Source organism: Ranitomeya imitator, chromosome 1 (assembly GCF_032444005.1).
Source record: "Ranitomeya imitator isolate aRanImi1 chromosome 1, aRanImi1.pri, whole genome shotgun sequence".
Classification (NCBI taxonomy): domain Eukaryota; kingdom Metazoa; phylum Chordata; class Amphibia; order Anura; family Dendrobatidae; genus Ranitomeya; species Ranitomeya imitator.
The window spans coordinates 601,605,861-601,619,965 of NC_091282.1; positions in this window are offsets into that span (position 1 = coordinate 601,605,861).

The window sequence follows — 14,105 nt, forward strand, 5'->3', positions numbered from 1 at the left end:
GGCCATAGCATTACATAGAGTGCAGCACAGCCCAGTGTAGGATTCCCCAGCCCATAGCATTACATAGAGTGCAGCACAGCCCAGTGTAGGATTCCCCAGGCCATAGCATTACATAGAGTGCAGCACAGCCCAGTGTAGGATTCCCCAGGCCATAGCATTACATAGAGTGCAGCACAGCCCAGTGTAGGATTCCCCAGCTCATAGCATTACATAGAGTGCAGCACAGCCCAGTGTAGGATTCCCCAGCCCATAGCATTACATAGAGTGCAGCACAGCCCAGTGTAGGATTCCCCAGGCCATAGCATTACATAGAGTGCAGCACAGCCCAGTGTAGGATTCCCCAGGCCATAGCATTACATAGAGTGCAGCACAGCCCAGTGTAGGATTCCCCAGCCCATAGCGTTACATACAGTGTAGCACAGCCCAGTGTAGGATTCCCCAGGCCATAGCATTACATAGAGTGCAGCACAGCCCAGTGTAGGATTCCCCAGCCCATAGCATTACATAGAGTGCAGCACAGCCCAGTGTAGGATTCCCCAGGCCATAGCATTACATACAGTGCAGCACAGCCAAGTGTAGGATTCCCCAGGCCATAGCATTACATACAGTGCAGCACAGCCCAGTGTAGGATTCCCCAGCCCATAGCATTACATACAATGCAGCACAGCCCAGTGTAGGATTCCCCAGGCCATAGCATTACACAGAGTGCAGCACAGCCAAGTGCAGGATTCCCCAGGCCATAGCATTACATACAGTGCAGCACAGCCAAGTGTAGGATTCCCCAGCCCATAGCATTACATAGAGTGCAGCACAACACAGTGTAGGATTCCCCAGCCCATAGCGTTACATACAGTGCAGCACAACACAGTGTAGGATTCCCCAGCCCATAGCGTTACATACAGTGTAGCACAGCCCAGTGTAGGATTCCCCAGCCCATAGCGTTACATACAGTGCAGCACAGCCCAGTGTAGGATTCCCCAGGCCATAGCATTACATAGAGTGCAGCACAGCCCAGTGTAGGATTCCCCAGGCCATAGCGTTACATACAGTGCAGCACAGCCCAGTGTAGGATTCCCCAGGCCATAGCATTACATAGAGTGCAGCACAGCCCAGTGTAGGATTCCCCAGCCCATAGCGTTACATACAGTGCAGCACAGCCCAGTGTAGGATTCCCCAGGCCATAGCATTACATAGAGTGCAGCACAGCCCAGTGTAGGATTCCCCAGCCCATAGCGTTACATACAGTGTAGCACAGCCCAGTGTAGGATTCCCCAGCCCATAGCGTTACATACAGTGCAGCACAGCCCAGTGTAGGATTCCCCAGGCCATAGCATTACATACAGTGCAGCACAACACAGTGTAGGATTCCCCAGCCCATAGCGTTACATACAGTGTAGCACAGCCCAGTGTAGGATTCCCCAGCCCATAGCGTTACATACAGTGTAGCACAACACAGTGTAGGATTCCCCAGCCCATAGCGTTACATACAGTGCAGCACAGCCCAGTGTAGGATTCCCCAGGCCATAGCATTACATACAGTGCAGCATAGCCCAGTGTAGGATTCACCAGGCCATAGCATTACATAGAGTGCAGCACAGCACAGTGTAGGATTCCCCAGGCCATAGCATTACATAGAGTGCAGCACAGCCCAGTGTAGGATTCCCCAGGCCATAGCATTACATACAGTGTAGCACAGCCCAGTGTAGGATTCCCCAGGCCATAGCATTACATAGAGTGCAGCACAGCCCAGTGTAGGATTCCCCAGCCCATAGCATTACATACAGTGCAGCACAGCCCAGTGTAGGATTCCCCAGCCCATAGCATTACATACAGTGCAGCATAGCCCAGTGTAGGATTCACCAGGCCATAGCATTACATACAGTGCAGCACAGCCCAGTGTAGGATTCCCCAGCCCATAGCATTACATACAGTGCAGCACAGCCCAGTGTAGGATTCCCCAGCCCATAGCATTACATACAGTGTAGCACAGCCCAGTGTAGGATTCCCCAGGCCATAGCATTACATACAGTGCAGCACAGCCCAGTGTAGGATTCCCCAGGCCATAGCATTACATAGAGTGCAGCACAGCCCAGTGTAGGATTCCCCAGGCCATAGCATTACATAGAGTGCAGCACAGCCCAGTGTAGGATTCCCCAGGCCATAGCATTACATACAGTGTAGCACAGCCCAGTGTAGGATTCCCCAGGCCATAGCATTACATACAGTGCAGCACAGCCCAGTGTAGGATTCCCCAGGCCATAGCATTACATAGAGTGCAGCACAGCCCAGTGTAGGATTCCCCAGGCCATAGCGTTACATACAGTGTAGCACAGCCCAGTGTAGGATTCCCCAGGCCATAGCATTACATACAGTGCAGCACAGCCCAGTGTAGGATTCCCCAGGCCATAGCATTACACAGAGTGCAGCACAGCCAAGTGTAGGATTCCCCAGGCCATAGCATTACATACAGTGCAGCACAACACAGTGTAGGATTCCCCAGCCCATAGCATTACATAGAGTGCAGCACAGCCCAGTGTAGGATTCCCCAGGCCATAGCATTACATACAGTGCAGCATAGCCCAGTGTAGGATTCCCCAGGCCATAGCATTACATACAGTGCAGCATAGCCCAGTGTAGGATTCCCCAGGCCATAGCATTACATACAGTGCAGCATAGCCCAGTGTAGGATTCCCCAGCCCATAGCATTACATAGAGTGCAGCACAGCCCAGTGTAGGATTCCCCAGCCCATAGCATTACATACAGTGCAGCATAGCCCAGTGTAGGATTCCCCAGGCCATAGCATTACATACAGTGTAGCACAGCCCAGTGTAGGATTCCCCAGCCCATAGCATTACATACAGTGTAGCACAGCCCAGTGTAGGATTCCCCAGGCCATAGCATTACATAGAGTGCAGCACAGCCCAGTGTAGGATTCCCCAGCCCATAGCATTACATAGAGTGCAGCACAGCCCAGTGTAGGATTCCCCAGCCCATAGCATTACATACAGTGCAGCATAGCCCAGTGTAGGATTCCCCAGGCCATAGCATTACATACAGTGCAGCATAGCCCAGTGTAGGATTCCCCAGCCCATAGCATTACATAGAGTGCAGCACAGCCCAGTGTAGGATTCCCCAGCCCATAGCATTACATACAGTGCAGCATAGCCCAGTGTAGGATTCCCCAGGCCATAGCATTACATACAGTGTAGCACAGCCCAGTGTAGGATTCCCCAGCCCATAGCATTACATAGAGTGCAGCACAGCCCAGTGTAGGATTCCCTAGCCCATAGCATTACATAGAGTGCAGCACAGCCCAGTGTAGGATTCCCCAGGCCATAGCATTACATAGAGTGCAGCACAGCCCAGTGTAGGATTCCCCAGCCCATAGCATTACATAGAGTGCAGCACAGCCCAGTGTAGGATTCCCCAGGCCATAGCATTACATAGAGTGCAGCACAGCCCAGTGTAGGATTCCCCAGGCCATAGCATTACATAGAGTGCAGCCCAGTGTAGGATTCCCCAGGCCACAGCATTACATAGAGTGCAGTACAGCCCAGTGTAGGATTCCCCAGGCCATAGCATTACATAGAGTGCAGCACAGCCCAGTGTAGGATTCCCCAGCCCATAGCATTACATACAGTGCAGCATAGCCCAGTGTAGGATTCCCCAGCCCATAGCATTACATAGAGTGCAGCACAGCCCAGTGTAGGATTCCCCAGCCCATAGCATTACATACAGTGCAGCATAGCCCAGTATAGGATTCCCCAGGCCATAGCATTACATAGAGTGCAGCACAGCCCAGTGTAGGATTCCCCAGGCCATAGCATTACATACAGTGTAGCACAGCCCAGTGTAGGATTCCCCAGGCCATAGCATTACATAGAGTGCAGCACAGCCCAGTGTAGGATTCCCCAGCCCATAGCATTACATAGAGTGCAGCACAGCCCAGTGTAGGATTCCCCAGGCCATAGCATTACATAGAGTGCAGCACAGCCCAGTGTAGGATTCCCCAGGCCATAGCATTACATAGAGTGCAGCACAGCCCAGTGTAGGATTCCCCAGCTCATAGCATTACATAGAGTGCAGCACAGCCCAGTGTAGGATTCCCCAGCCCATAGCATTACATAGAGTGCAGCACAGCCCAGTGTAGGATTCCCCAGGCCATAGCATTACATAGAGTGCAGCACAGCCCAGTGTAGGATTCCCCAGGCCATAGCATTACATAGAGTGCAGCACAGCCCAGTGTAGGATTCCCCAGCCCATAGCGTTACATACAGTGTAGCACAGCCCAGTGTAGGATTCCCCAGGCCATAGCATTACATAGAGTGCAGCACAGCCCAGTGTAGGATTCCCCAGCCCATAGCATTACATAGAGTGCAGCACAGCCCAGTGTAGGATTCCCCAGGCCATAGCATTACACAGAGTGCAGCACAGCCAAGTGCAGGATTCCCCAGGCCATAGCATTACATACAGTGCAGCACAGCCAAGTGTAGGATTCCCCAGGCCATAGCATTACATAGAGTGCAGCCCAGTGTAGGATTCCCCAGGCCATAGCATTACATAGAGTGCAGCACAGCCCAGTGTAGGATTCGCCAGGCCATAGCGTTACATACAGTGTAGCACAGCCCAGTGTAGGATTCCCCAGCCCATAGCGTTACATACAGTGCAGCACAGCCCAGTGTAGGATTCCCCAGGCCATAGCATTACATAGAGTGCAGCACAGCCCAGTGTAGGATTCCCCAGGCCATAGCATTACATACAGTGCAGCACAACACAGTGTAGGATTCCCCAGCCCATAGCGTTACATACAGTGTAGCACAGCCCAGTGTAGGATTCCCCAGCCCATAGCGTTACATACAGTGTAGCACAACACAGTGTAGGATTCCCCAGCCCATAGCGTTACATACAGTGCAGCACAGCCCAGTGTAGGATTCCCCAGGCCATAGCATTACATACAGTGCAGCATAGCCCAGTGTAGGATTCACCAGGCCATAGCATTACATACAGTGTAGCACAACACAGTGTAGGATTCCCCAGCCCATAGCATTACATAGAGTGCAGCACAGCCCAGTGTAGGATTCCCCAGGCCATAGCATTACATAGAGTGCAGCACAGCCCAGTGTAGGATTCCCCAGGCCATAGCATTACATACAGTGTAGCACAGCCCAGTGTAGGATTCCCCAGGCCATAGCATTACATAGAGTGCAGCACAGCCCAGTGTAGGATTCCCCAGCCCATAGCATTACATACAGTGCAGCACAGCCCAGTGTAGGATTCCCCAGCCCATAGCATTACATACAGTGCAGCATAGCCCAGTGTAGGATTCACCAGGCCATAGCATTACATAGAGTGCAGCACAGCCCAGTGTAGGATTCCCCAGCCCATAGCATTACATACAGTGTAGCACAGCCCAGTGTAGGATTCCCCAGGCCATAGCATTACATAGAGAGCAGCACAGCCCAGTGTAGGATTCCCCAGGCCATAGCATTACATAGAGTGCAGCACAGCCCAGTGTAGGATTCCCCAGGCCATAGCATTACATAGAGTGCAGCACAGCCCAGTGTAGGATTCCCCAGGCCATAGCATTACATACAGTGCAGCACAGCCCAGTGTAGGATTCCCCAGGCCATAGCATTACATAGAGTGCAGCACAGCCCAGTGTAGGATTCCCCAGGCCATAGCATTACATAGAGTGCAGCACAGCCCAGTGTAGGATTCCCCAGGCCATAGCATTACATACAGTGTAGCACAGCCCAGTGTAGGATTCCCCAGGCCATAGCATTACATAGAGTGCAGCACAGCCAAGTGTAGGATTCCCCAGGCCATAGCATTACATACAGTGCAGCACAGCCCAGTGTAGGATTCCCCAGGCCATAGCATTACATAGAGTGCAGCACAGCCCAGTGTAGGATTCCCCAGGCCATAGCATTACATAGAGTGCAGCACAGCCCAGTGTAGGATTCCCCAGGCCATAGCATTACATACAGTGTAGCACAGCCCAGTGTAGGATTCCCCAGCCCATAGCATTACATAGAGTGCAGCACAGCCCAGTGTAGGATTCCCCAGGCCATAGCATTACATACAGTGCAGCACAGCCCAGTGTAGGATTCCCCAGGCCATAGCATTACATAGAGTGCAGCACAGCCCAGTGTAGGATTCCCCAGGCCATAGCGTTACATACAGTGTAGCACAGCCCAGTGTAGGATTCCCCAGGCCATAGCATTACATACAGTGCAGCACAGCCCAGTGTAGGATTCCCCAGGCCATAGCATTACACAGAGTGCAGCACAGCCAAGTGTAGGATTCCCCAGGCCATAGCATTACATAGAGTGCAGCACAGCCCAGTGTAGGATTCCCCAGGCCATAGCATTACATACAGTGCAGCATAGCCCAGTGTAGGATTCCCCAGGCCATAGCATTACATACAGTGCAGCATAGCCCAGTGTAGGATTCCCCAGGCCATAGCATTACATACAGTGCAGCATAGCCCAGTGTAGGATTCCCCAGGCCATAGCATTACATACAGTGCAGCATAGCCCAGTGTAGGATTCCCCAGGCCATAGCATTACATACAGTGCAGCATAGCCCAGTGTAGGATTCCCCAGGCCATAGCATTACATACAGTGCAGCATAGCCCAGTGTAGGATTCCCCAGCCCATAGCATTACATAGAGTGCAGCACAGCCCAGTGTAGGATTCCCCAGCCCATAGCATTACATACAGTGCAGCATAGCCCAGTGTAGGATTCCCCAGGCCATAGCATTACATACAGTGTAGCACAGCCCAGTGTAGGATTCCCCAGCCCATAGCATTACATACAGTGTAGCACAGCCCAGTGTAGGATTCCCCAGGCCATAGCATTACATAGAGTGCAGCACAGCCAGGTGTAGGATTCCCCAGCCCATAGCATTACATAGAGTGCAGCACAGCCCAGTGTAGGATTCCCCAGCCCATAGCATTACATACAGTGCAGCATAGCCCAGTGTAGGATTCCCCAGGCCATAGCATTACATACAGTGCAGCATAGCCCAGTGTAGGATTCCCCAGCCCATAGCATTACATAGAGTGCAGCACAGCCCAGTGTAGGATTCCCCAGCCCATAGCATTACATACAGTGCAGCATAGCCCAGTGTAGGATTCCCCAGGCCATAGCATTACATACAGTGTAGCACAGCCCAGTGTAGGATTCCCCAGCCCATAGCATTACATAGAGTGCAGCACAGCCCAGTGTAGGATTCCCCAGCCCATAGCATTACATAGAGTGCAGCACAGTGTAGGATTCCCCAGGCCATAACATTACATAGAGTGCAGCACAGCCCAGTGTAGGATTCCCCAGGCCATAGCATTACATAGAGTGCAGCACAGCCCAGTGTAGGATTCCCCAGCCCATAACATTACATAGAGTGCAGCACAGCCCAGTGTAGGATTCCCCAGCCCATAGCATTACATAGAGTGCAGCACAGCCCAGTGTAGGATTCCCCAGCCCATAGCATTACATACAGTGCAGCACAGCCCAGTGTAGGATTCCCCAGCCCATAGCATTACATAGAGTGCAGCACAGCCCAGTGTAGGATTCCCCAGCCAATAGCATTACATACAGTGCAGCACAGCCCAGTGTAGGATTCCCCAGGCCATAGCATTACATACAGTGCAGCACAGCCCAGTGTAGGATTCCCCAGGCCATAGCATTACATAGAGTGCAGCACAGCCCAGTGTAGGATTCCCCAGGCCATAGCATTACATAGAGTGCAGCACAGCCCAGTGTAGGATTCCCCAGGCCATAGCATTACATACAGTGCAGCACAGCCCAGTGTAGGATTCCCCAGCCCATAGCGTTACATACAGTGTAGCACAGCCCAGTGTAGGATTCCCCAGCCCATAGCATTACATACAGTGCAGCACAGCCCAGTGTAGGATTCCCCAGGCCATAGCATTACACAGAGTGCAGCACAGCCAAGTGTAGGATTCCCCAGGCCATAGCATTACATACAGTGCAGCACAGCCAAGTGTAGGATTCCCCAGGCCATAGCATTACATAGAGTGCAGCACAGCCCAGTGTAGGATTCCCCAGGCCATAGCATTACATAGAGTGCAGCACAGCCCAGTGTAGGATTCCCCAGGCCATAGCATTACATAGAGTGCAGCACAGCCCAGTGTAGAATTCCCCAGCCCATAGCATTACATAGAGTGCAGCACAGCCCAGTGTAGGATTCCCCAGGCCATAGCATTACATAGAGTGCAGCACAGCCCAGTGTAGGATTCCCCAGCCCATAGCATTACATAGAGTGCAGCACAGCCCAGTGTAGGATTCCCCAGGCCATAGCATTACATAGACTGCAGCCCAGTGTAGGATTCCCCAGGCCATAGCATTACATAGAGTGCAGCACAGCCCAGTGTAGGATTCCCCAGGCCATAGCATTACATAGAGTGCAGCACAGCCCAGTGTAGGATTCCCCAGGCCATAGCATTACATAGAGTGCAGCACAGCACAGTGTAGGATTCCCCAGGCCATAGCATTAAATAGAGTGCAGTACAGCCCAGTGTAGGATTCCCCAGGCCATAGCATTACATAGAGTGCGGCACAGCCCAGTGTAGGATTCCCCAGGCCATAGCATTACATAGAGTGCAGCACAGCCCAGTGTAGGATTCCCCAGCCCATAGCATTACATACAGTGCAGCATAGCCCAGTGTAGGATTCCCCAGCCCATAGCATTACATAGAGTGCAGCACAGCCCAGTGTAGGATTCCCCAGCCCATAGCATTACATACAGTGTAGCACAGCCCAGTGTAGGATTCCCCAGCCCATAGCATTACATAGAGTGCAGCACAGTGTAGGATTCCCCAGGCCATAGCATTACATACAGTGCAGCACAGCCCAGTGTAGGATTCCCCAGGCCATAGAATTACATAGAGTGCAGCACAGCCCAGTGTAGGATTCCCCAGGCCATAGCATTACATACAGTGCAGCACAGCCCAGTGTAGGATTCCCCAGCCCATAGCATTACATACAGCACAGCCCAGTGTAGGATTCCCCAGGCCATAGCATTACATACAGTGTAGCACAGCCAAGTGTAGGATTCCCCAGGCCATAGAATTACATAGAGTGCAGCACAGCCCAGTGTAGGATTCCCTAGCCCATAGCATTACATACAGTGCAGCACAGCCCAGTGTAGGATTCCCCAGGCCATAGCATTACATAGAGTGCAGCACAGCCCAGTGTAGGATTCCCCAGGCCATAGCATTACATAGAGTGCAGCACAGCCCAGTGTAGGATTCCCCAGGCCATAGCACTACATAGAGTGCAGCACAGCCCAGTGTAGGATTCCCCAGCCCATAGCATTACATACAGTGCAGCACAGCCCAGTGTAGGATTCCCCAGGCCATAGCATTACATACAGTGCAGCACAGCCCAGTGTAGGATTCCCCAGGCCATAGCATTACATAGAGTGCAGCACAGCCCAATGTAGGATTCCCCAGCCCATAGCATTACATAGAGTGCAGCACAGCCCAGTGTAGGATTCCCCAGGCCATAGCATTACACAGAGTGCAGCACAGCCAAGTGTAGGATTCCCCAGGCCATAGCATTACATACAGTGCAGCACAGCCAAGTGTAGGATTCCCCAGGCCATAGCATTACATACAGTGCAGCACAGCCCAGTGAAGGATTCCCCAGGCCATAGCATTACATAGAGTGCAGCACAGCCCAGTGTAGGATTCCCCAGGCCATAGCATTACATAGAGTGCAGCACAGCCCAGTGTAGGATTCCCCAGCCCATAGCATTACATAGAGTGCAGCACAGCCCAGTGTAGGATTCCCCAGGCCATAGCATTACATAGAGTGCAGCACAGCCCAGTGTAGGATTCCCCAGGCCATAGCATTACATAGAGTGCAGCCCAGTGTAGGATTCCCCAGGCCATAGCATTACATAGAGTGCAGTACAGCCCAGTGTAGGATTCCCCAGGCCATAGCATTACATAGAGTGCGGCACAGCCCAGTGTAGGATTCCCCAGGCCATAGCATTACATAGAGTGCAGCACAGCCCAGTGTAGGATTCCCCAGCCCATAGCATTACATACAGTGCAGCATAGCCCAGTGTAGGATTCCCCAGCCCATAGCATTACATAGAGTGCAGCACAGCCCAGTGTAGGATTCCCCAGCCCATAGCATTACATACAGTGCAGCATAGCCCAGTGTAGGATTCCCCAGGCCATAGCATTACATAGAGTGCAGCACAGCCCAGTGTAGGATTCCCCAGGCCATAGCATTACATACAGTGTAGCACTGCCCAGTGTAGGATTCCCCAGCCCATAGCATTACATAGAGTGCAGCACAGTGTAGGATTCCCCAGGCCATAACATTACATAGAGTGCAGCACAGCCCAGTGTAGGATTCCCCAGGCCATAACATTACATAGAGTGCAGCACAGCCCAGTGTAGGATTCCCCAGGCCATAGCATTACATAGAGTGCAGCACAGCCCAGTGTAGGATTCCCCAGCCCATAGCATTACATAGAGTGCAGCACAGCCCAGTGTAGGATTCCCCAGCCCATAGCATTACATAGAGTGCAGCACAGCCCAGTGTAGGATTCCCCAGGCCATAGCATTACATACAGTGTAGCACAGCCCAGTGTAGGATTCCCCAGCCCATAGCATTACATAGAGTGCAGCACAGCCCAGTGTAGGATTCCCCAGGCCACAGCATTACATAGAGTGCAGCACAGCCCAGTGTAGGATTCCCCAGGCCATAGCATTACATAGAGTGCAGCACAGCACAGTGTAGGATTCCCCAGGCCATAGCATTACATAGAGTGCAGCACAGCACAGTGTAGGATTCCCCAGGCCATAGCATTACATACCGTGCAGCACAGCCCAGTGTAGGATTTCCCAGACCATAGCATTACATAGAGTGCAGCACAGCACAGTGTAGGATTCCCCAGGCCATAGCATTACATAGAGTGCAGCACAGCACAGTGTTGGATTCCCCAGGCCATAGCATTACATAGAGTGCAGCACAGCCCAGTGTAGGATTCCCCAGGCCATAGCATTACAAAGAGTGCAGCACAGCCCAGTGTAGGATTCCCCAGGCCATAGCATTACATAGAGTGCAGCACAGCCCAGTGTAGGATCCCCAGGCCATAGCATTACATAGAGTCCAGCACAGCCCAGTGTAGGATTCCCCAGGCCATAGAATTACATAGAGTGCAGCACAGCCCAGTGTAGGATTCCCCAGGCCATAGCATTACATACAGCACAGCCCAGTGTAGGATTCCCCAGGCCATAGTATTACATAGAGTGCAGCACAGCCCAGTGTAGGATTCCCCAGGCCATAGCATTACATAGAGTGCAGCACAGCCCAGTGTAGGATTCCCCAGGCCATAGCATTACATAGAGTGCAGCACAGCCCAGTGTAGGATTCCCCAGGCCATAGCATTACATAGAGTGCAGCACAACCCAGTGTAGGATTCCCCAGGCCATAGCATTACATGGAGTGCAGCACAGCCCAGTGTAGGATTCCCCAGGCCATAGCATTACATAGAGTGCAGCACAGCCCAGTGTACGATTCCCCAGGCCATAGCATTACAAAGAGTGCAGCACAGCCCAGTGTAGGATTCCCCAGCCCATAGCATTACATAGAGTGCAGCACAGCCCAGTGTAGGATCCCCAGGCCATAGCATTACATAGAGTGCAGCACAGCCCAGTGTAGGATTCCCCAGGCCATAGCATTACATACAGTGTAGCACAGCCCAGTGTAGGATTCCCCAGCCCATAGCATTACATAGAGTGCAGCACAGCCCAGTGTAGGATTCCCCAGGCCATAGCATTACATAGAGTGCAGCACAGCCCAGTGTAGGATTCCCCAGGCCATAGCATTACATAGAGTGCAGCACAGCCCAGTGTAGGATTCCCCAGCCCATAGCATTACATAGAGTGCAGCACAGCCCAGTGTAGGATTCCCCAGGCCATAGCATTACATAGAGTGCAGCACAGCACAGTGTAGGATTCCCCAGGCCATAGCATTACATAGAGTGCAGCACAGCACAGTGTAGGATTCCCCAGGCCATAGCATTACATACCGTGCAGCACAGCCCAGTGTAGGATTCCTCAGACCATAGCATTACATAGAGTGCAGCACAGCACAGTGTAGGATTCCCCAGGCCATAGCATTACATACCGTGCAGCACAGCCCAGTGTAGGATTCCCCAGACCATAGCATTACATAGAGTGCAGCACAGCACAGTGTAGGATTCCCCAGGCCATAGGATTACATAGAGTGCAGCACAGCACAGTGTTGGATTCCCCAGGCCATAGTATTACATAGAGTGCAGCACAGCCCAGTGTAGGATTCCCCAGGCCATAGCATTACAAAGAGTGCAGCACGGCCCAGTGTAGGATTCCCCAGGCCATAGCATTACATAGAGTGCAGCACAGCCCAGTGTAGGATCCCCAGGCCATAGCATTACATAGAGTCCAGCACAGCCCAGTGTAGGATTCCCCAGGCCATAGAATTACATAGAGTGCAGCACAGCCCAGTGTAGGATTCCCCAGGCCATAGCATTACATACAGCACAGCCCAGTGTAGGATTCCCCAGGCCATAGTATTACATAGAGTGCAGCACAGCCCAGTGTAGGATTCCCCAGGCCATAGCATTACATAGAGTGCAGCACAGCCCAGTGTAGGATTCCCCAGGCCATAGCATTACATAGAGTGCAGCTCAGCCCAGTGTAGGATTCCCCAGGCCATAGCATTATATAGAGTGCAGCACAGCCCAGTGTAGGATTCCCCAGGCCATAGCATTACATAGAGTGCAGCACAACCCAGTGTAGGATTCCCCAGGCCATAGCATTACATAGAGTGCAGCACAGCCCAGTGTAGGATTCCCCAGGCCATAGCATTACATAGAGTCCAGCACAGCCCAGTGTAGGATTCCCCAGGCCATAGAATTACATAGAGTGCAGCACAGCCCAGTGTAGGATTCCCCAGGCCATAGCATTACATACAGCACAGCCCAGTGTAGGATTCCCCAGGCCATAGCATTACATAGAGTGCAGCACAGCCCAGTGTAGGATTCCCCAGGCCATAGCATTACATAGAGTGCAGCACAGCCCAGTGTAGGATTCCCCAGGCCATAGCATTACATAGAGTGCAGCACAGCCCAGTGTAGGATTCCCCAGGCCATAGCATTACATAGAGTGCAGCACAGCCCAGTGTAGAATTCCCCAGGCCATAGCATTACATAGAGTGCAGCACAGCCCAGTGTAGGATTCCCCAGCCCATAGCATAACATAGAGTGCAGCACAGCCCAGTGTAGGATTCCCCAGGCCATAGCATTACATAGAGTGCAGCACAGCACAGTGTAGGATTCCCCAGGCCATAGCATTACATAGAGTGCAGCACAGCACAGTGTAGGATTCCCCAGGCCATAGCATTACATACCGTGCAGCACAGCCCAGTGTAGGATTCCCCAGACCATAGCATTACATAGAGTGCAGCACAGCACAGTGTAGGATTCCCCAGGCCATAGCATTACATAGAGTGCATCACAGCACAGTGTTGGATTCCCCAGGCCATAGCATTAGAGTGCAGCACAGCCCAGTGTAGGATTCCCCAGGCCATAGAATTACATAGAGTGCAGCACAGCCCAGTGTAGGATTCCCCAGGCCATAGCATTACATACAGTGCAGCACAGCCCAGTGTAGGATTCCCCAGGCCATAGCATTACATAGAGTGCAGCACAGCCCAGTGTAGGATTCCCCAGGCCATAGAATTACATAGAGTGCAGCACAGCCCAGTGTAGGATTCCCCAGGCCATAGCATAACATAGAGTGCAGCACAGCCCAGTGTAGGATTCCCCAGGCCATAGCATTACATACAGTGCAGCACAGCCCAGTGTAGGATTCCCCAGACCATAGCATTACATACAGTGCAGCCCAGTGTAGGATTCCCCAGCCCATAGCATTACATAGAGTGCAGCCCAGTGTAGGATTCCCCAGCCCATAGCATTACATACAGCACAGCCCAGGGTAGGATTCCCCAGGCCATAGTATTACATAGAGTGCAGCACAGCCCAGTGTAGGATTCCCTAGCCCATAGCATTACATAGAGT